Raw genomic sequence first — 22,945 nt, 5'->3', positions numbered from 1 at the left:
TGATATTCAGCACAACATAGGACAAAGACTAGAGGTCAAAAGAGGAAAAATTACACCAACCTGGAGTTCTCATAGCCTATCACAGTCTCATTTTGAACTTTTGTACTAAAACTGTTTGTCAGGTCCATGCACCCCAACAGATTGCCCACAGGTAGTCTCAATTCAGGCCCACACCATCTTTGGAGCACAACCCCCTTACTGACAGGAGGCTCACACTCTGGCACAGTTTGTGTTTATGCCAACACAGCTGGCCTCTGGCAGCAGAGCACGGGTGCTGGAAAACTCCCAGGGTAGCTATAAGGCTCTAAGGAAACCTGTCTCTTGGCAGGAGATGAGTAATCAGTATTTAGAGTGTGGATTCTGGCTGAGCTCAGCTGTTGTGTAGAGGCTTTGAGCTGTCAGCGACATAGTAGGAATAATTGTCATTCAGCTTGCTCACCTCCTTCTACCAGCAGTAACAGCTGAGAGATAGAGGCATCTCAAAGGTGTGGGTTTTTTTTTGTTTGTTTGTTTTTTTTTGTTTGTTTGGTTTTTTTTTGTTTTTTTTTTTTTACACTCTCCACAAAAGAAGAGAGCAGAGCAGGGAAAGAGTGCTTTTGTGCTAGTTTTTTTTTATTGTTTTCAGGGGATGATTCCAATCTTGTTTATCATAAAAATTCACAGAAAATGGTGATTTTTCATGGCTGCAGATACTGCTTAAGTATTTTGCTACTGTTCTTCAGGTACACATATCATTTATCTATAATAAACTATTGATAATCACTGCTTTGCATCTATATTAAAATTTAAAGGTAGATACAGCAATGAAAACTCATTTAGCTAGATTAAAGACTTATCTGCTCAAAGTCTCACGCAAATTAGAATACATGAGCACACCAAAAGACCATTGTTTAAACATCAATGAACTGATATTTCTTGTTTACATAGCTGCAGTCTTTCACTCTAGGAAGACACAGATTCACCACAGTCAGGCAGAATGGAAAACAATAAAACATGCTGTAACATAAAAGGTCAGTACTGACACCTTCAGTCCCCTTTTTCCAGCAGCCATAGCTCACACTGCAAACTCTATCCTAAACTAAACCAAATCCGATTCTTCTTCTCTCATTTATTACTACGAGGCTTTGAAAAAGCTGGGTCTTGCATGTAGCAACCAGCAATACCTTGTTTGTTTCTAGTACAAGGCATACTTGAGCACTGTGCAAGCATGGGAAGGAAGCAGGTTCCAAATATATGCTGACATGCAAAGCCCTGTCCCTAGCAGCTATTGATGTATCCAGAGATTTTTGATACCTCCTGAGAACCTACATAGAATTATGTGTATGTTTTATCTTTAAAGGAAAGGTTACAGTAATGGAAATGCTGTAAGACACACTGCTTTCTAAATAGCTCTATCTCAAGTACTAGAACTCTGGTCTAAACTTTTGCATTTTTTCCCCTGTTCCCTCCACGCATACCAGAGTTGTGCTGACAAGTGAGAGATGGCTTCAGGCAGAAGTTCTCCTCCTTGTCTACAGTAGGAGACATCAAGAGACAAGGACAGGGTGTCCTCCTGCTCCACTAATGTCCCTGGAACAGACCACTCACTGGAGAGAAGCATCTCACCCAGCAGAGAGACAATGACTATCAGTGCTTTGGTACTGACCTTTCTGGAAGAAGAAGTCATACCCTTTTTTTTTTTCTTTTGAACATCTGCAGCTTGCTGAAAACTGTGTCATTGTTTAACTTCACAGGAGAGTACTAGATGATGATTTGGGAACTATTGGTCTAGAAGCTGACACCAGAAACTCCTCAGTGCTGATTCTGATGCTATTTTATCTTCAGATTAGACAGGTTCCATGCATTAGGAAACCCTCCCAATTTAAGACAAAGTTATTATACACTGCTCACAGATTATTTGTTCTTCCTCATTGGGTGAAATTCCCAACCTGGAAAACTTTGTGAACCACAGTATAATTGAGCAGGAGAATAAGAACCATACCAGAACATCAGGACTAATATCCCAAAGTTTGGATCAAGAACCAGATCAGAAGAAACTCCTGGTCTCATCTGAAAGTAGTCAGCTACACTTCTGATTCAATGAGATCTCATAAGTGCTACCAAATACCAGCTATGTAAGCACCCAAATTGAGCAAGGATAGCAGGAGCTCAAACACCACATAAAGCAGGTTTCCATTTTTAACTCAATTCTAAGCAGTTATTGGTCACCACAGAGATAGAGCCAAAAGGCAGCTACTTGCAAGCTGCAAGGAAATAGGGATGTTTCCTGTGACTTCAAAGTCCAGAGAAACAAGCCCTGGAGCCACTTATAGTTCAGCATGTAAGTGGGACCTGCTCTCCTTTCATTATGAATTTGAGGATGGTCTTTACCTGGGATGCATGGGGGTAAGTGGCTTAAGTCAGAAAAATCAACTGATGAAATGCTGTGGTAGTGCAAAAAAAAAGTCAGGTTCAATCCCAGCTAGCTGCAAGAAAAGGATATCAGTAGCAGACTGGCTTTATCAAGGGCCCTGTGGGCTAATAACCACAGTCCTCTCCTCCATTAGCATCAGCTAAACTAGAAAGGCAAGGACCTTTCTGCAGCAATAGGTTTCAGCCCCCAGTGCTATGTGTACATTGTTAAGTCCCAGCAGAACATCACCGTCCCACCTTTATACAATGGGATGATGGTATATGGTTATATAATTGCCACAGCTACTACTTTTGTCCATCTCTGCTTTATTCTAACCACTGTGGAAAGGCAGATTAGCTGACTGCAGCCCCACTACAGAAACAGAGTACAGCCATAAATACTAACTAACAGGCCATTGTTTTATTCTTTGTACCCATGAAGTGCTTTTCTATACCAAGTTAAATATTTATTCTGTTTCCACTTAGAAATCCAAACTGCTTCTTGTATTAGGTGACTTCCACTCACTAAGCAACCCAACAAATATTTTCAGCTTGATCCTTATAGTTATTAACCCTGAAAGCACATGGAACACTCTGCTAAAATACCTCTTATTCAAGGCCCACACCACAACATGAATAGTCTTTGCATGTCTCCTGGGCACAGTCATGACTTGTTTCATTGTGGTCACCCTGCCAGTGATCCATGCCTCAACACTGCTGACTGGCCCAAACCTCCAGTTTGTGGGCTAAGTCTGTGGACATAACCCTGAAAGAGAATTATGAAAGGCAGTGCTTGTCTCACTTCTAGCCCACACAAGCCCAGTCATCTCCAAGCTGGTCATGCCAGAGATCCTCTCATTCTTTTCTTTATGGTTCTCTTCCCTCACTTCACTTTAGGCCTTCTTCCTCACCTCTTCCATAGAGGTGTGAAAGGGGGACCTGCAGAAAGAAGCCTAGTTGTACTTCCTGCAGTGCTAATCACAATCCACGTCACCACAGATATATTAACACCAGTGCACTTTGACTCGCTGTGAGGTTGGTAGATGTGACAGGAAGTATTTGTGAGGCACAGGTGATGGGTAAATTCAGCACACAACGGGCACCTCCACTGTGCCTTGCAAAGCAGCACAGCCCTGCAGAGTGCCCATGCGAGCTCACGTACTGGCCAGCATTCACGCTTTAAGGACCTCCCTGCAACTCGCATTCATGCTGTGTGCCACTTCTTGTGCCGTAGGTGTCTGTAAGACAACAACGATGCCACCCTGTGGTAAATCTGAGCATCAGGAGTGGAAACAGTGATCCCTGTTGAGGTGCTGATCAGTTAGGAGTGACTGATGCTCACGACCGTGCTGTCGGGTCCCTAGAAAGGAGAGGAAGGACACATGGGGACCACAAGCAGTCACGATGCTCTAGTAGCAGCACTGCTGGAGCTGTGGGCCATGAAATCCCGGGAAGGATTTGCAGGAACAACAGCTAGTCCATCTTTTGTATGGACTGCTATAGCAAGACAGAAATTCATCACCTCTCCTTCCACCCCCATGGCATGGCAGCAAGAAGCTAGGAAAGATCCTGACTTTTTGGCTTGGTGATATGCAAGGACGCTGCAAGCTCTGAAGCGTGCCCACTGCCCCCCAACCCAGGGTGCAGCAGTATAGCTCTCACCCATACCCAGCTACAGAACTGACAACTGGGCAATGGCTGTTCATCATCATAATATGCAGTGTCTGTTCAGCATCACATTACATCCTGCTAGAAGTAAAGTGGTCACTTGTGATGCAAAATTCAGGTAAAGCTGAACAAGACATTTAGTACTTGATGATAATGGATTTAATTCAAAGGAAATGATAGCATTGTGTTTCAACTTCCTCTTTGAAATCCAACCCCCACACCTTTCAGTTTGCACATTGGGATTTACCATCCCCAAAGTAGAAAAGGAACACAGACATACTCTGGTTTTTGCCTTACAGAATCATGAGAGCCAGAATAACCCTTGCTTAAACTGTACTAGCTTATCATTTTAACTGTTTCTAGGGAAAACAACCCCCAGAGATAGAATTTCAGCTTAGCCAATATTGCACTGAAACACTACCTGTAGTGTGACTTATTTGATTCAAGTCAGACCAAATGAAGACTTTGCAGATGCTAATTATTGTTTTGTTTCATGTGGCCCATTGGGTGATGATAGCAAGAAACCATTTCAAATCAGGACAGACACTAGGAACAGGCTCCCTACACACAATACAGCTTTCTTCCCTTTAACACAAGGTCTGCTAAGCCAGTGCAGACAATCAGTTGGAGGATTTATAAAACACTTGAAGAAAATAAGTTACCATGCACTTCCACTTCAGGCTTGCTTGACCCCCTTTTGTAGGTGTCCTTCTATTTGCTACCCCCAGCAGGAAGCAGTTAAATGCAGTGCCAGCAGAGGGCACCCAATAGGAGTTTGTTTGTAACAGCTGTTTGAGCCGTGCAGGTCAGCAGCATGGGCAGCTAAAAGCAAAGTAGCAAGAGGATCAGAGAAGTTCTGTGCCATTGCAATTAAATCTTTGAAGTAGCTCAGAGACTAAAGAGAATATCTTACTGTTTTAGACTCTAGCCAACCACTCTACAGTAGACACACCTCCATGGTATTCCCTGAACAACCCATTTTGATAGCCTTTAACTCATTCCATAAAATTCTTCCTAGCTTCTCAATGCTAACACATGGGAAGTTCACACCACAGGCATGTGGTCACTGACTGCTGAGACTTAGCAGCATCAGTGTCACTTTTTACTTCCACACCCTTGATGAAGATTAGATGCAAGTGGTTTCCTTTGAGCAGTGCTGTCCAAACCACGGCTTTGAATTCACACACATTGGCATTTCAGGCAGCATAAAACCATGCGCACACAGCCCATTTTCTGCAACTCCCCATGCCCAGGATTTCCTTTTGTCTAGCTCCAGGAGAACTCCTACTTCATGCTGTGAATTGCTGTTCAGGCACATTTTCCCCTCTTCCTTCAACACCTTGTGGTATTGGGTGGTTAGGGTTTACATGCAGAAAACATTTTCAATATTGCTTTAAGCATTCAAAGTCTTCCCATATTTCAAAGGCTGTTAGGTAGCAGATCTGATGTTCCCCACAGAGTTAACATACTGCGTCTTTTGAAGGAGCAACACTTGCCCACAGCCACAGGTGCCCAGGGACACATCAGAACTGACTGAAGCTAGCACACAAATTCAGACAAACCACAACCCATGATCCAAGTGATGTTCATCCATGTTTCTGTCAATAGCCCAGCTCTGTACTGAGAAAGGGCCCAGCTCAAGATGCCTGCTTGCTGACTATGCCTTACCAGCCTGGCCTCCATAGAGCACATGAGAAATTTCTGTTCAAGATTAGAGTCCAGTCGATTCTTGTGCCTGTGCTTCTGCATTTACAAAAGGAAGAGTTTAGATCTGAAACAGTGAAGACAGCTCAGTCTTCACAGCACTTGAACAAACCTTAAATCCAGGCACATGCTCTACCAACATGAGTTTTCTTGAGAAGGGATGAAAAATTGAAAGCTGTCTGTACAAAGGATGATAACTACTAGGATAAACACATATGGAAGGAACATTTTGGAGTCCTTAGAGGAGATAAGCTGTCTAACAAGGGAGGAGATTGCAGCAACATCTAGCTAACTAGTAGGGTAGGAGACAGGAGGTCCCATCCATTGAACTACTGATGGAGACGGTGGTTTTAATTAAGATCTGGAGTTGCTGTGTTGGAGGGGTGCTTTCCATCCCCTCACCAGGATAGAGATTAGCAGTAGTTTTATGTTAACTTATGTTGGCTGAAAAGCTAGTAGTTTTAGGAGATGCATTTAAATTTCAGAGAGGGGCTGCTTATTAATATTCATCTCAGCTCCTATAAATATATTTCTAATCCACTGCAGGATTTAGTGGGTTGTGGATGTCGGATGTGTCACTGTGCACTTTGCATTTGTTACAGAGCAGGGGTCGTGTTAGGTCATGCAGGTTTCAGAGCAGGAGTGAGCCCATGCTGTGACAGAGATGGATGCAAGCTCACTATCTGCGTGATGTGGAAGGTGGCCTATTTGAGTTTCTGCTACAGTGATAGGAACCAGACAAGTCTCAGGACAAGCACACGTCTCATAAGCAGCTGCCACAAGCAGCAGTCCTTTTCTCAGTCTCTGGGGCTTCCCAGATTTCCAGCATCTCATACTAACTTCAAGCTACTGCTCCTTAACAGAGAAGGCAGCAAAACTGCTTCTGAGCCTCTCGTTCACATAATAACTCTTCTCTCAGTCTTGTGTTTCCTAAACACCTTTGTACATTCCTTTGCCCCAAATGGATGCAGACAGCTCTAACAGAGACTATACTTGCTGATACAAAGCAATTACCCATCAGAGTTTCAGCTTTGCTTCTCCCTACCAAAATTCTGCTCTCCAGTTTAGCCACAATCCAGATGAATATAGACATCCCAGAATTGGCACCATTTTCTAGATTCTTCCCAGGCACACCCCCATGCACTGACCTTTCCATGTGCTTCCACTCACTTTCCCATTGATAAGAACCAGTTCCAGGATAAGAAAACTTTTCCCCTGTGACTGGCCCAAACCAGTTTCAGCCACAGCAGAAGGAAAGTATTCATTGGCTTGGCTGCCCTATTGAAAAGCCTCTGGCATTTGCAAAGCATCTAAGAGGGTATACAATGGGATCCATGAGCAAAATCATGACATACAAGACCAAAAGCTTTGGATCCAAGGAAATAAGATTTCTGGAGCACTGAAACAAAACACACAAATACCATTCCAAACAACCCCCAGGAAATTACCCCCAAGTTGGGAGAGGCTGCATACACAGGCTGACAAAAGAGCTTTTGGTTCCTTTATGTTCTGCACACCAGCTAGAAAAAAAAGCCATGGGGTGGATAAAACTAAGGGTGAGCCATCCTAAAGTGACAGTCATCATCAGACTAACACCACCAAGGAGAAGAGGTGCTACTACACCTTTGTTAGAAACAGTCTGCTCGGTGTCTCAGTTAGGAAGTCCTGGAGTAGATTCAGAGTCATGTTAAAGAAAGATGTCTTAACTAGCAAGGAACACATACTTCAGAAATGAAGTAGGCAGTAACTCATTCTAATATAACTATTCCCTGAAGTAAATAACATTGAATCTGTTTCTGGAATAACTAGCTCATTACCTCAGCCTGTGGCAGAAGCAGCAAGTGTCAGCCATCTGGAGTGCTACATGGCCTGTTGCCAGCATAGCTCTAATGCTGTGGAAGAGGTGGAGAGCAAGGGCGAGTTAGAGCAATGAGCACATATACAACATAGACAGAAGGGAGAGCAAGGGAAGGAACACGTGAAAAAAGACATTACGGAAGAGAGAACTACTCTTAAAAAGCTAGCAATTGATATCTAACTAAGAGCAAACAGATGATGGAAACAAAATTATTTCCAGTCTGCTTACTATCATGAAGACAGGAGAAAAGGTGAGATAACCAGAGAGAAAGATTACACAAAAGAAAAAAATAGAGAGCCATTCAGGGAAGTGTTTAGTTCGCTGTATTGAGTCAGGAAACCCCAGAACAGTGACAATATTGTGAACTGAACACCAAAACCACAGCAGGAGCATCAAAACACAGTTCCCTGCCATACTTACAGACACAAAACTTGCCTCCCTTGCTAAGGGAGCCCAGGGTCTGCAACACTTTGAACACAGACTTCCTACAGGCTCTGCTCAGTGTCTTTGGTGCAAGCCATCACAGAGGCTTTCCTTACCTCATTTGGCTACTACAGCACAAAAAGCACTCAGGTGAAACCAGACCTTTTTGTACAGACTAAAGTATTTTTTTTTCCTTTTCAGATTAAAGCCCAATACTACAACTAGTTTGTCAGCATATATACTGCTACCACACACACTCTTTGTAGGGGAACATAGGTACAAAAAAAAAAAAAATAAATATCCCAAGCCAAACAACAGCATCCCCCACAAAAACCCAAACAAAACACTATTTACCACATACAGAAAGACACCTCAAAGCCTCAAATCCTGGTGACTTCAACAAAGCAACTACTAGAACTTACCAAACAACCTGCCCTTCATTAGGGTTTACATACCTATTAAATAGAGGCTTGCTGGCAAGGACTGGTTCAAAGCAAAGGCCAGGTGTAGCCATTCAGAGTACTTAACAGAAATGGGGTAGAATGATTTCCCTGGTTTTTTTCCTAGTACTTACTGATATTGGTAAGATTAGGCTAGGGTAGAGAAATTACACCACTTTGATAGTATAAAAGTTTTGTAGTAGCCTGCTATACAAGAAGCCTGTTACTCTCTTTTGCTATTATAGTCTCTTAAAGTCTGAGCTCTTTGCGCTGCAAGGGGTTACAGTAAAAATCTGAATATAGAAGTAAGGGCAGCTGTGTTTGCCTTCTGTTGATGTGAGGATATCAATCAGGCTGTGGTACTTTCCTTTTAAAAAGTTAAGGCCTCTAGTGAGTGCCTCCTCCATTTTTCCCTCCTTGTTCCCTCAGGCTCCTTAAAGAAAATTGTTCTACTGTTTAGGAAACTGCATGTGAGAGTCATGCCTGTAGAGAGTGACTGGAGAAAAAAAAATGTAAGAAAAAAGGATAAGGGGTCCCCAGTGTAACAGCAGATCCCCTTTCCCCTCTCTGTGCTGCCCTTGCCTGAGAATAGGAGATGCTACCTACAATAAGTGACCAAGGAGTTCTTGTACCTTTCTATCTTCTTCCAGAAATTAATATATCTCGCTTCTTTATGGCAGGGTGTCCAGGACCTAATGAAAAGCACCTTTTTTTGTTTCCTTAAGGTCATCTGTGCTGGGAAGAAGGCCATGCTTTGCTGGTTTCAGCCATCTAATTAGGAAAGGGGTTGTGTGAGTAAGCAGGTAGCTTGGGAGCCGATCTGCGAACAGAGCAAATTTCATTTGCACAAAGAGAAACGTGGGGCTTAGGCTGAATTATCAAATGAATTATAACAACAAATCACTTGCCTTTGCAGTGATTTAATTATCAAAGATTTTCTAAATGAAGGGAGAGGTGGAACAAGAAGAGGGACAGAGCATTTCCTGAGGGAAATGTCAGCTTGCCAGTTGCATCCCTTACTTGAAGTATATAAGGCCACAGTCATTAAAGGAAGGTGACATGGTGCAATCATTTGTGATGATTTGTGTTGCCAAGCACCAGCTTTTCCATGACGTGGCATATATATTGCCACATAGAAATAAATGTGTAAATCAAAGTATTCAAGTGAATACTTTGAGCAGCAAAGGCCACTTTTGTCCCCAGAACAAAGTCAGCCACCACCATGCTTATTGAAGCCACATCAGACAGAAAGGTGCGAGAGCAAGGAATTAAGCCAGTTTCACAAGTGATTAATTGAGTTACAGAAAACTAACTGCTAGGAGAGAAATCTAGGAAAATGCTCAGAGCTGCAGCCAGAAATGAACCTGATCCTCAACATACCACCAAGTATAGGAACCATTTCTAGAAATATGTTATTAGTGGATATTTGCAAGATTAGCTAGAAGACATCCAAACTTCCAGTTTAAAGCATCATGGGAAGATGAAGGATGCTGAACACAATTGTAGGCAAGCTGGTCTGCACCAGCCTAGTAGCCATACAGAGTCCAAAACCAGGGGCATAAAAAAATATATTTAAACCTTTTAACCATAGAGTGAAAATTGTCAGCATCCCATGGAATTCTGGGAGAAACAGCAGTGCTAAGTAAATAGAAGATGAAAATGATGGATACCTCAACATTACCTATTCTGTCTTAGAATATTAGACTTATGCCCCAGCCTCCTTCATCCCATGAACCCATGATGAAATGAATCATCCATCATGAAATGGATTACGAACCATCAAGCAGACCTCTGATACCCAATGATCAGCTCTGTTGTGCTTTTGGGGACAGTTGCATTCTCTTTCACCCATGCCCAGAGATTTTCTGCCTTGTATTTTTTATGCTGCATAGAAACCTAGTAACAAGTACCACACAGTAATAATTCCCAGGCATCAGCAGCTCAGGTCCTACTGTTTGAATTTGGTACCATGGCTATTACTTGCTCATGGAACTAGCTCCAGGCCTGGTATCCATATCTTAAATCAGGAACTGAGCTCAGTTCGGATTCATGTACCAGTCAAACCAGGCAGCACCCATCTCCCCCATCATTAGCTTTAGGGGGGAATAATCAGCATGTCACTTAAATTTAATCCCAGTTTATTGCCATTTCACCTCAATGAGGTGAGGGTTGTTGCATCACTTTAAACAACCCTTTCTTCTGAAAAGGCTTTGGCTTGGCCTTGCACCACTTCGTGCTGCTAAAGCATTGTGGGTGCAAGCCAGGAGCAGAGTAAACCATGTAACAGCCAAGTTAAACCCTGTGACTTTGGACACAGATGAACACAAAGGCATTCAAATGGGCTTCTGTTTTTACTGCCATGCATTGTCATCAGGGATACTATTTTAATTGCCTCATCCTCTCTGGCACGCTGATTCACTTCAGGATTGCTGCAGAAGGCAAGGAAGCTTCAGCAGCACATCAGGAAATGAAAATGATGCTCAGGCCATTAGGAATATTGGGAGGCATTTCAATGTATTGAGTCATGAGCAAGATCAGGGCAATGGAAATGCTGCTCTTTCTGCTTGGATGAGTGACACTGGAATTCTTCTGTACATGTGCACTCTCTTCGGTTGCTTCTCTGTACTTCTTTCTGGCAGGCTAGCATGTTTCCTGTGCAAGAAACTTACCCTCTTTCTCAGATGAATTATCTGAAGTACCTCAGACACTTTAACATTTCTTGTCAGACTCATAAAACAAGTCTTACCTCAGCTGATAATGAATCTGATGTGCTGTGACAGTTGCAAGCAGGGCAACAAAGAGAATCATTAAATGTCAGTAGATCTGAGAAAGACCTCAACGTCCCACTACCAGAAAGAACAGGATGTGTCTCCAAAAGCGATAGTCCTGATTTCTGCATATAGGAATGTGTGAATGTAGAGACTGATGTGCCAAGTTTTAGTAATGCAGGTTTTCTTTGAATAAAGTTATTAATTTGTGAACTTTGTCTTACCATTAGTTCTGAGATTGTGCTTTTCTGTGACAAAGAGCAGGAAAGAAATCTCTATTGTCTTCATTTCTTTTAAAAAAATGTTTCCCTGCCTACAAGAAATATTTGATGAGAGTAGACAGCTCCTATATCACAGGTCATGCATCGCAAACTGTGTCTACATTTTACACAACATCAAGGTAGCTCGTGGAATTATAGCCCTGAAAATGAAATATCTCAAAATATGAAAAGGAAAGAGAAATTTTATGGCTAGAAAAAGTAGTGGTACAAATCTTCCTGCTACTTTAAAGGAGCTCAGCTGGTTCAAGAAGATTTAGAGATTTAAATTCCCTTCAGAGAACTTATATTTAAATTAGCAGAGTTGATTACACTGAGGGGTGTTCAGATATTGTTCTTCAGTGGCTGGACTTTATTCACCCCCAGTGGAATTTAAGCTATATCACTGAAATGGACAGAAACACTGATCAGAGGAACCTTCCAAGGCAAAATCAGTGCCAGCATAGAAAATACACTTCACCTTTGCTATTTCCTCTTAACTGGTGGCAAGTACATTATTTAAAAGTAGACTGGGTAAAGTACTTGTAAATGTACTGCAGAGAAGAGCCTTCACTGTGACAGGGAGAAGAGATATTTCTTTTCCTAATAACTCTGCTTTTGGTGAGAAGGGAATAAGTTCACCCAAGTCACTGCTGGGTGGACACACAACCAGGTGCAGAAAGGAGGTAACAGTTTAATTGTGGGACTTGTAAGATTGCATCTTTCCCTTCTGGTTTTTTCCACCTGCTTTTCCTTACTGCTAGCTGAACTCCTAGAGTAGCTTCTGCTCACCAGAACATACAGCAGGTGAGAGAGCTGAGAATGAACTGACTGGTGTGAGGAAGCTTCAAGGAACTGCAGCCCACCACAAATGGTGACTTCTTGGGATGTCCTTGGGGTTTTTCCTGGAATACAAACATGAATACCTGGGTGTCACCTTGGGCCAGCAAGAGTAAATCAGACAGTAAATTTCTGAACTGTCCTCAATTCTGTATTGTGATTTAAAATCTAGCAGAGAGGCAAGCTAAATCTTTTTTTTTCTTTCTTTCTTTTTTATTTTTAATCGCAAGAGTGACCAGAGAGTGATTTTAATCCTATGAGTGACCAGCTCTTTTCAGTCCAGTACAGCCTGGAGCTTTCCTACAGTCCCTAAGAAACAGAGGAGAGCCCATGCTGTGCCTTAGCAATAGAAGTCACCAGAATCAAACACTTGGAGGCAACAATTATGTTCTTGCAAAGGAGCTAAGAGCTGCTGAGGTTTTGCTGTGGCAGTGAGTGATAAAGATTATCTAACCCGGCTAATGAGATATGCAGACACTTAGTCAATCTCAGAATTCAGGAGCAGTTGGCTGATACCCAACCAACCAAAAAAGCAGATGCTAAAACCTTGTTCAATATTCTGCTGACAGCACTGTAGAGGTTACATATGAATAAATGGGAAACAGCTGCCCACTGCTGCTTTTCCACTGCAGCCCTGTCCAATATGACCCACTCACTGAAATATGAATATTGCAATGAATTGGCTTTGCTCCCGCAAGCTTTGTGTGAGCCTCAGGTGGGCTGGGTGTGGGGGAGGATGACTTGGGAGGGAGGGACAAGGATGGACAGTGTACAGAGTTATAAGGAATAGGAAAGAAATTGGAGTGGATGGGTGAGGGACTGAATTTTAAGAAACAAATACTGCTAAAGCAGCAGTAAAACTCAGATCTGAGGAACTAACCAAATTCTAGACTTCATAAAAGGTCTCTCCATTCTGTTAGCGAACAGCAACTGAGCAATTCAGCTTTTGCAAACAACGAAGGGACCGGGAGTATATCAAATCCCGCTCTACTCAGTACCTGTCAGGCCACACCTGGAATACTGTGTTCGGGTTTGGTCCCCACTATACAAAAAAAGATATGTACAGGCTGGAGAGTATCCAGAGAAGGGCCACCAAGATGATCAAAGGACTAGGAAGCCTACCATATGAGGAAAGGCTGAGAGAACTGGTTTTTTTCATCCTTGAGAAAAGGAGGCTTAGTGGAGATCTTATCACCAGGTTCCAGTATTTAAAGGGTGGCTACAAAGAAGACGGAGACTCCGTTTTTACAAAGAATCCTGTGGAAAAGATATGGGGTAATGGGTACATGTTACTCCTGGGGACATTCTGATTGGACACAAGAGGACAATTTTTCACAATGAGAACAATCAGCTATTGAAATAATCTCCCCAGGGAAGTGGTGGATTCCCTGACATTGGACACTCAACATTCAGCTGGACAGGGTGCTGGGCCATCTTATCTAAACTGTGTTTTTGCCAAGAAAGGTTGGACCAGATGATCCTTTAGGTCCCTTCCAACTGGGTATTCTATGATTCTATGAAACATTGGTGGCTATCAGCCTAAACGTGCAGTGGATGCTAAAGAAGGGTAGCTATAGCCCCTATCAGTGATGTTATTGTGCAGCAAAGTTTGCTTCAGGACTGCACTCTCAGTACACAGATTGCATATGGAGCCAGCTGCAATGTCAGCGATGAAGTTGCCAAATCCACACTCACAAACAGCTCTTCCAAGGAGCCCAGCTCTGGGAAGTGAGCACACAAATGGTGGGAAAGTGCCTGGGGAAAGCATATCTCCACCAAGGAGTAACTCTAGCACAGTCCAGCAGAGCATTGCCAACACAAGCTTTGATCGTCAATACAGAGGCTTTGCATCTGGGCAATATGTGAATGATCTCTTCAGTTATCTGTATGATTGACTCAAATGTTTGCATTAAACTATGCAGAGCACTCACTGCAGTCTGGTGGTGTCCACATACAGAAATTACTACAGGGTGGTGTAAAAATCTTATAGCTGATGATTTTGGGTCTGCTCCGAGCTCTTGGAAACTGAGATTCCCTCATTTTAAAGCAGTGGCCCTTAGAGGTCTAATCTCTTAGACTGTCATCCCATTTAAATGCATACATTTATTCCCAGGATAATCTTTGCAGGTCTGACCCCTGCTGAGAGTCACAGATCATCACACACACACTGTACATGCTCCTGTTACAGCTTAAGAGACCAGCAGCTCATTGCATTATTTCTACATTTGCTACTCTTTTTCTTGATTATTTTGAGCCTGTCACTAAGAAGTAGAGCTGAAGCAGGAAGAAAGGTTGATAATAAATTGTATGCAGAAGTAGATAACATGCTTTCTCCTCCCTATTGCATAGGACTAAAATCCTAGGGAATGAGGATTTTGTTGGCATTAGCAGGTAGGATAGCAAATTACTATCTCTTCCAGAACTGTAAATAAAGCATTTGAAAGCTTTACAGAGAGCAGCACTAGCACTGAACAGACACTGACACAGACATAACATTTTGTAAAGCCATTGCCAGGGAAGGGTCGAGTGCCTTTGCATCTCCAGTGGCAGTCAGACAGGAGTATGGAGAGTAGACCTGGCCCAGAATGTTTAAATGTCCTTCAATCCGAGCACATGGAAGTTCTGTTTAAATAACAACAGGGACCTGCCAAAGAAAAGGCTAGTCTTCAGCAATAAAATGGCATCTATCGGGTGTCTCTTTTCAGTATCCTCCCCTGTAGCAATGCACATTTCATTTGGCCACTACTACCCAGCAAGGAGGCTTCCTACTGCTTCACAGGACAAGATGCCTCTCTCTCTTCAAAAGAGCATCACCTGATTTCAGTACAAGATCTATGTGGCAAAACGGTCAGTGTTTGGAGCTGATGCCTAGGCTCTAGAGAAGTCTGGGGTTTAAGAATCTGGGAGAAGCTGGCAAAGTCGATCTGGGGCACGGATAAACCTCCTGCTTGCAGAGAGAACTAAGCGAGGTTGTGCAGAGCAAGGCAGGGTGTGGTGTGTGTTTGAGGTCTGAGAAAAAAAGGACCAGGCGACCAAGCAGTGGACTTCATGTGTGTCATGCAGGAGAACCATGTGGTGAATTTTTCTGGGTAGAGCTCTTTGTCTGAATTGAAAACACATCTTCCTCTATGAAAAGTGAAGTAATAAAGCAACTTTTGTTGATAACGTGCTAAAAATAAAAAGAGAGATCAGTCTTCTGATAAAAAGGAAGGGATGTTCAATAAGCTTTTTGTCCAGTCTCTTCATAGAGCAGGGACTTCCCAGGCAACTTGATCCTGGAGACAGAAGGGAAATGTATTTTGTGGCACATAGGCTGGGAGGGAGACCAAAACTGGCTATTAATAATCAGGCACATTAGTTAAGCACAGTCACACAGTGACATTTATTCTTCGCTTCACCAAAAATGAACAATAATTAAGTGGAACTGGCCAGTGAGCTTGTTCTGTTACTGACCCAGAGGCTGGGGAAGAGGGAGCTTGTGACTGCTATTAGACAAACAAAGACATCAAATGGAAAAACCCCTGGCTTTACCATAAATGTATAGCAACTGCTGTCACGACTCAGACTGAGAGTCTGTCTAGGCTGACATCCTGTCTCCACGGTTAGTGCAAAGCAGTAGATGCTAAAAGTTGTATAAAGAAGCCTCCAGAGAAACAGATTGGGAACTCAAACACAGACACTATGCAGTTGTTTTTCATTTGTCTTCATCCTGCCTGCTCTCCTCCTCTTCAGCAATCTAAAAGCACCAACTGGGGATTAAAGTTTGGAACTCTGGCTCAAGACCCATCTTGACTGGTAGTATTGGTTCCTATTATTTTGACTATAGTGTAGCATCTTTTCATCCAATGAATCACAAAGGATTTCAAAATTGTTTTATGTGACGTAACTCTTCCTGCTCCCTCACTGCAGCAGAATAAAATGGGATACCATTGCATAGGGTCAGAGCAATGCATGGGGTCTATGTCACAGAACAGAACTTTGGGGCTCTTTGGCAGTAAATGGCAGATGTTAAGGCACAGATGCTTTCAGGTAGAAGCAAGAGCAGTGCTTAGGCAGTCATGGCAAGTGAGGGATCCCTGCTATTGGGAAGGGTTACTCCTGGGAAGTAGATTAAAGAGAAATCCTTGAATGGGTGTTTTATGATGCAAAGGAAGAAAGTGAGGCTATTTTTCCAACTCTGATGTCCCTGACTATTTCAGTGATAAGCACCAATGGGTTCTCATGCCCACTCACAGGTTAAATACAAAAGAACCATATTCCCAGACACATCTGTGATGTTGGTATTTGTTGGCACTATGTCCCTCTGCACCAGAATCCCCATGCAGACAGAACCCATCAGGAACATATTAGCTGTAAGATGAATTTTGCTACGTGGTACAGGTAACCACAGGCAGCCACCCAATGACAATGGGGCTGAGCAGCACTGATTCAACAAATTTTTTCAGACCCATGGTACATCAAGCACCTTGCTTGAGCAAGGCCGTATTGAGGAAGGTGTCAGAAGCTCTGAAGGAGATGGATGTGGGGTAATCTGAACCCTTGGTAGATTTAATACAATGCCATGCTAATAGGCTTTTGTATCAATTGAATAATTTTTTCAGCTTAAACTATGACAACTCTTTTAGTACAGTTGGCAGCAGCCTAGGATTCCTCTACAGAACAGATACATCCAAAGGGAAGGTTTCTTAAAAATTGCAGCGAAAACTGGTGGCAGAGCACAGATGGCAGTGTTTGCATCTATAGCTGTTTTTCACTCTCCTGCTGTAAAGATTTCAACCGTGTTTCCTCCAAACGGGCTTAGAAAGAGTTCATCCAACCCTGGATGGAAAAGCTGATATCTGAAATGTCGAAGTGTGTGGGTGGGCAGAGTTCTCTCAGCTGCATATTTTGTAAATAAGAACTGAGAAAAGGGATTTTTCTTCTTTAAGACCAGAATTGAAACAAACAAACCAAAGAAATAAAAAGTAATGCAATGGGGTCATAAAAAAATTGTTCTCCTTCCAGTATAAACTGCCATCATTATTATTTAATGATAACAATTGAAGAATCGGTCCCCTTCAATATAGGCATCAGGCCATCTGTTAACTGTGAATCATGCAAATAACGTGACATCGGAGATTTCAGAGAAGGGTTTAACTGTTTTGCAGATAGCATTCCCCACACTCTACACACTGTGCATTCAGCTTTATGGTCTGGCTGGGAGGATTTGGTTAGAATTCAGGGAATATCTGTGCATATTTTAAAGATTCTGGAAGCTATGCCGCATGGGTACCTGCCAGTAGTGAATTAGTGAATACTTGAGTTTGAGCTCTGGGCTCAGACCAAAATACCATCCTGCATAACAGTGAACCCCAGCTTTAGGGTGGTTCTGCTGAAGATTTGAACTCTGAAGAAAAAGCCTTTTACTGATCAGCATTGTAATTACAGTGCTGCCTGGCAAGTTCAGGTGATACCTTTGGCTGTAACAGGAGGAGAGACACATGTTTTAACATGTGTGATTGCATTTGAGACCTTCCTCAGATCATCTGTGCTGTGAAAATCACCTTTCAGGGAATCGGATGTAAGCCTTAACCCTACGAGCTGTTCCTGCAGGCAAAAATCTGTGTGAAGCCCACAGGAGTCAAAGGGCTCTTTGCACGCAGACAGGCCCAGCTCTGGGTGGGCTGAGATGGGCTTTGTGGTGACACCATGTCCAGTGGCTCAAGAGTGACTCAACCACTTGCCCATGGGCCAATATTAAGTCACACTGAAGGCAATGCTGTCCACAGCCAGAGCATGGAGCCATGCGCTGCGGAGGTGAGTGGGAATAAAAAATGAACAAGTAGATTTTCAGGCACCATCAAGAAAGTCAAGAGTTTCAGAAAAAAACAGATAGAACACCAAAGCACAAAACATGCCTGTTTCACGCATATACATACTTCAGGTGTTGGTTTTGATACTGAGGTCCATGCCAAGTCTCCCCTGTGGCACCAGCCTTGTCATGCAGACAAGAAAAAAATTCTGTGAGTGACCCAATTCCCAGCAAATGCTGCACTGCAGTCTCCTGGAAGCCAGTCTGCTATCTTGTTTCTAAAATAAGGCCCAGTTGTTAGTAGTTATTTTGCATTGTCATCAGTCATGTTAAGATCATCTGGTAAGCAGTGTAGATGGGCTGTAAGACAAGCTTGATCGTGAGTGTTAAAAACAAGTGCCCATTTTAAGTGACTAAAATTAAGTGGCTCACTGTCATGTGAGCATCTCTCAGGTTGTATCTTAGCAACTGACCAGCCAAAACCAGATGATCCGCACATCTGAAAGCTTCCCTAGACTGACCTGAAACTCTGGGGTCTAGAAATTGTGCTGAACTCCCTAAAAATAGGCACTGCTGCAAGAACTGTCCTACTTCAGAGGAAATAATAGTATTCCATACCATGGGCTGGAGAACACAGGATCTGTTCTATCCCTGACTCATTGTTCAACTAATTTTTGCCAAGGCCCACAAGAGCCTGTGTGGGACCTTGATGGAGGGTGGCTGACATGTACTTATAGTTTGGATCCAGGTGGAATCTGCTTTTTAGATACCCCTTGCTCCAAGGGTTCTCCATACAACCCTGCTCACTGCCAGCTGGCTCCACCTGAGCTAGCTCTCATCAACTTACCTACAGCACTGGAAGTCTCTTCTGTGAGTGGTAACACTATTTTGGGGACCTGCAATGCCTTCTTCACAAGCTCATCCACAAAAATGAAGCTTAGGACTGTTTCAGACAGAATTCTGTGCAGGACAATGTAGGCCTTCACTGACACGTTCCTAAAAATTAGCAGTTAAGATCAGACTAGGCTGAATTTCTTCAGTTATCTGTGGGAGAATAAGTTTATCTAAATAAACTGAAGTATTGCAATATTTTTGATGAAGAAAGTTCAAAACAAAGCCAAATTGTCAAAACAGCCCCAAGCCTTTCAAAGTAACAAAAGTCTTTTAGTCCAAACACATAAGCATTTTCAGACACGCTGTACTGGACAAAACAAGATTGTGTGGGAATGCACAGAGAGAAAAGCACTCAGCTCTCTGGGGCAGCAGGCACGTGACCATGCACATGCATTTGCGTAGCACTTAGTATTAACAGATTGTTTACAGGGGGCAAGGTACTAATAATTTTTCCCTTTCCATGAAAAAGAAATGAGACAGAGAGAAATCAGTACTTTTTTGGGGGCCATTAGTGGCCTAAGCAAGAAACAAGCTCCAGGCAACTTTCTTTGCTTTCAAGGTTGCTATCCCATGGACTGTGGTGTTTCTCCCTTAAAGCTGGAGGCAGCTAAACCTATTTTACACAAATCTGAATGAGTAATAAATATTTCAAAGTCCAAACATTCATTATAGACTCCTGATTCAAAACCTACTGAAACATTATTTTTATGTATTCCACAAGCCTGTTTGTGATATAGATCATCTGCCACTCGGTGTTGTGGCTATAAAGACAAAACATATTAAAACAAAAACACATTTAAAACAGATTCCACTCTGCCAAGACAAGGAGCACTAAGTGCTGTCACTTGCTTCTTCCATAGTGACTTACCTTCTTGTTCATAGCACTTGTACAGTTCTAGGTGGAGACTAGGAAGCACCCTGATCTTTGCAAGAACAACTCCCCAAGCAACTACCGTAGGCAGTTCCAGTTATCTAACTCTCCTCGTGGCAGCAAGGGGCCATGTGGATGGCCAGGGCAGGGGTGGGGAAGGCAGGAAAGGTAAAGGACGGGTCTTTTTCCATGTAAAATATCTAATATCAGCTGGACACCTCGGGACTTGGACCTCGTGGCCTCTAAGGCTAGAGAGGGGGCTGAGCACCTCTTCAAGGAGGTGTCCCCTGGGTAGCTACACCGACCAGCTACAAAGCCTGTAACAGCCACAAAAGCTGTTAAAAATTGGATACTTGTCAGTCCTCTTCAACGCTATCTGACAGTACCTCACTGAGGGATTGTAACAATGAAGTGTCTTGAAATACAGAAGTGCTAAGTGTGATTATTATTGCCGTAAGCAATGAATACTAATAGAAGTTCACAGTGCTGAGTTGATTTCTAAACCACCTGGTGCAGGTTTCTAGCAACACTCTTAGGGGAGAACTCCCCCCTAAGCCCTTTGGAAGCTAGTGAAACTCCAGGCAAGCCATGCTGCCTCGGCTCAGCACAACAGGTCAGTCAGCCAGACGCTCATCCAGGCAGGGATTAACCACATAGGTCAAGGAGAGAAATTGTTTAACAGGAGGAAAGGGAAGGACAGTGATGGGTAAATGGTGAGTTAGTATTAAATGTAACCTCTAAACAACAGGTGGAAAATATGTCCAAACATAGAATACGCTTCAGGCGTAAAAGCTCTGAGTTAAAAGTCTGCTCTAATTTAACACACTTTCTGCCCTTAATACTGAAAACTCAGCCACTGCTTCTATTTTCTCTGTCATCTTTGATACGGGCACAGGCACCTACCAAGTTCTTGCCCTTCCCTGAGTTCAATATACAGCGTCTACATTAGCAAGAAACCTCTGCTTGACCCTGACCCTCCCACACACAGACAGACACAAATGGTGGAAAGCCTTTATACAGCTGTGGGCTTGAATAAACCATTCTGGGATGTGTCTGCTATGAAAGCAACATGGGGGAGAGGAATGCACAGCTCTTTCTCCATTCACTGCAGCTGCACTGAAAGCAATTTTTAAAGATGCAAAGTATGCATTTACTATGTTCATAGGATTCATGCATTTGGATAACAGAGGAAACACTACAGGAACATACAGATTATACTCACTAACAGTCATTCAGAGATCTTATTTGCTCTCTGTTAAATCCAAATTTCACTCTAAGACTGGTGTGGGACCATTATGAGAAAGATGTGTAAAATGACCTGATACAAAGCTTGAGGCACAGGTGAAATAATGCAAAGGAAAGAACCTAACAAGCTCCCTAGTCTTTTGCCCCCAAATTCTTAATGGCTGCTTGAAAAATTACTTTCACTGGGCTCATATTTCTGTGTATTTCCAGGGGAATTTGTACACCTTCATTTTATGTAGTACAAATTTGTCATTGATTGGCCCAAAAATTTACATAGAGAGAAAGCCTACATCTCAACAATTCAGGAATTCGGCAATCAGTCAGTCAAGCATTCATCAGCCTCAGCTGGTATAAATTGTGGCATTATCTAAAATTCATCTGTCTTTATTATACCCTGCTACAGAGGAAACAAGAAATCTAAGTGTACCCATCCAACAAACAGCAGCTTCGTCCTACAAAAGGGAGAGATAATTTACTGCAAAATCAACAAAGGGAAAAAAAGCTGAGCAGAGAAGCTGGATTGCATGGACAGAGAGAGCAAGCCTTTCATTTCAGCACTGCTCATTAGCATTATAGAGAAAGTAGGGTTGCAGGATTTCAACACGTCTGTCTCTTCTGGGGCTCGTAACGCAACCAGCAACATAATTCCTGGTTAAATAGACCTCTCTCTTGTTTATTCTTAAATAAGAGGATGTGTACCCAGGGTATGGAGGTGCTGTCAGGTAGTTCGTTGGTAAAGCAGTAATTGTATGAATTCTGGGGAAAAATACACATAGCCTTCCTTCTTTATCATCGTACTGTCATTCCTATGTGACTAGCAGGGACTTAGACTGCAATACTGGGCACTACACATGATATTACAACAAAGGAAATGTGAAATAAAATCAGCAATCAAAGCTGTCTTATAAGTCTTGGCTTTCAGATGGTTCATCCCACCACAGAAACGTGGATGAATTGTATTTTTTCCAGGGACTATGTTTTATTTATCTAAATAGTGCTGCATTGCAATAATACACTGTGCTTGTGAGCTCCAGAGATTGAAGCCCTTAGAGAGATGGATTTATAATACAAGCCTCCACCCCAGGAGGATGAAAGAGTTGTGCAGCTCTGGGTTTCATTACCCCTTGGCACCTCTGCTCAGGCTGTGGCCGTGGGGGACCAGAGAGGGAGAGCTATTCTGAGGAGACAGTTTTGAGATTAAATGTCACTATTTTGTGACACAGAAAGCTTCAGAGAGAATGAACTCGTATCTACCAAACCTCTGTGTGGGACTCACTTTCGAGAGGGGAACCTTGCTCTCAGTGCCCAAGGTACAAGCCATGAAAGACAACCTGTAGGCACTGGGAACTGCCACAAGCCGAGTTGGCCACTGTGGGCCTGTGGGTCAGGTTCATCCCATGAGGTGCCTCCAGCCAACCCACCTGCTGGGGCACAAGGGACATGAACGTGTGAAATATAGCTGCATGCAGCTGTACATAGCTCAGTGCTTAGAGATGCAAACTGCGGCTACTCCACCTATGTGCCGGTCACCTCCAGCTGTGCTCCACTAATGGTGAAACCTTGGGGCTTGCTGCAATGCATCCCAAACTGACATCTGTCCCCAACAGACTCAGCCACACTGTGTAAAGCAGAGGCAACCTTGGACCCCATCACCCTTCTGAAACATGCACACAACTAAAATTATAGTGATTCATAGTGATTATAGTGATTAAATTATCGTGATTTGGTTTAACCTAATTTGTGTTGTAACTGGAACAGGGTCACAAAACATCCTTACTTTGTCAGCTGGGGGGAG

General features: G+C 42.9%; 1 protein-coding gene across 3 annotated transcripts in view; it reads right to left on the bottom strand.

The window, feature by feature from the left end:
* Positions 1 to 22,945, bottom strand: part of DCX (doublecortin) — a 125,099-nt gene that overhangs the window by 89,537 nt on the left and 12,617 nt on the right. Inside the window, exon 1 of one of the 3 annotated variants that reach the window (XM_074599920.1) lies at positions 8,500 to 8,526. The exons of the other annotated variants lie outside the window; for them this stretch is intronic. The gene's annotated coding sequence lies outside the window, so the exon portion shown is untranslated. Of the gene's footprint in view, positions 1 to 8,499; positions 8,527 to 22,945 lie in introns of those variants that run through there. 3 annotated transcript variants of the gene reach the window in all.

Source organism: Larus michahellis, chromosome 9 (genome assembly GCF_964199755.1).
Source record: "Larus michahellis chromosome 9, bLarMic1.1, whole genome shotgun sequence".
Taxonomy (NCBI): domain Eukaryota; kingdom Metazoa; phylum Chordata; class Aves; order Charadriiformes; family Laridae; genus Larus; species Larus michahellis.
This window is presented reverse-complemented; position numbering and strand designations above follow the sequence as displayed.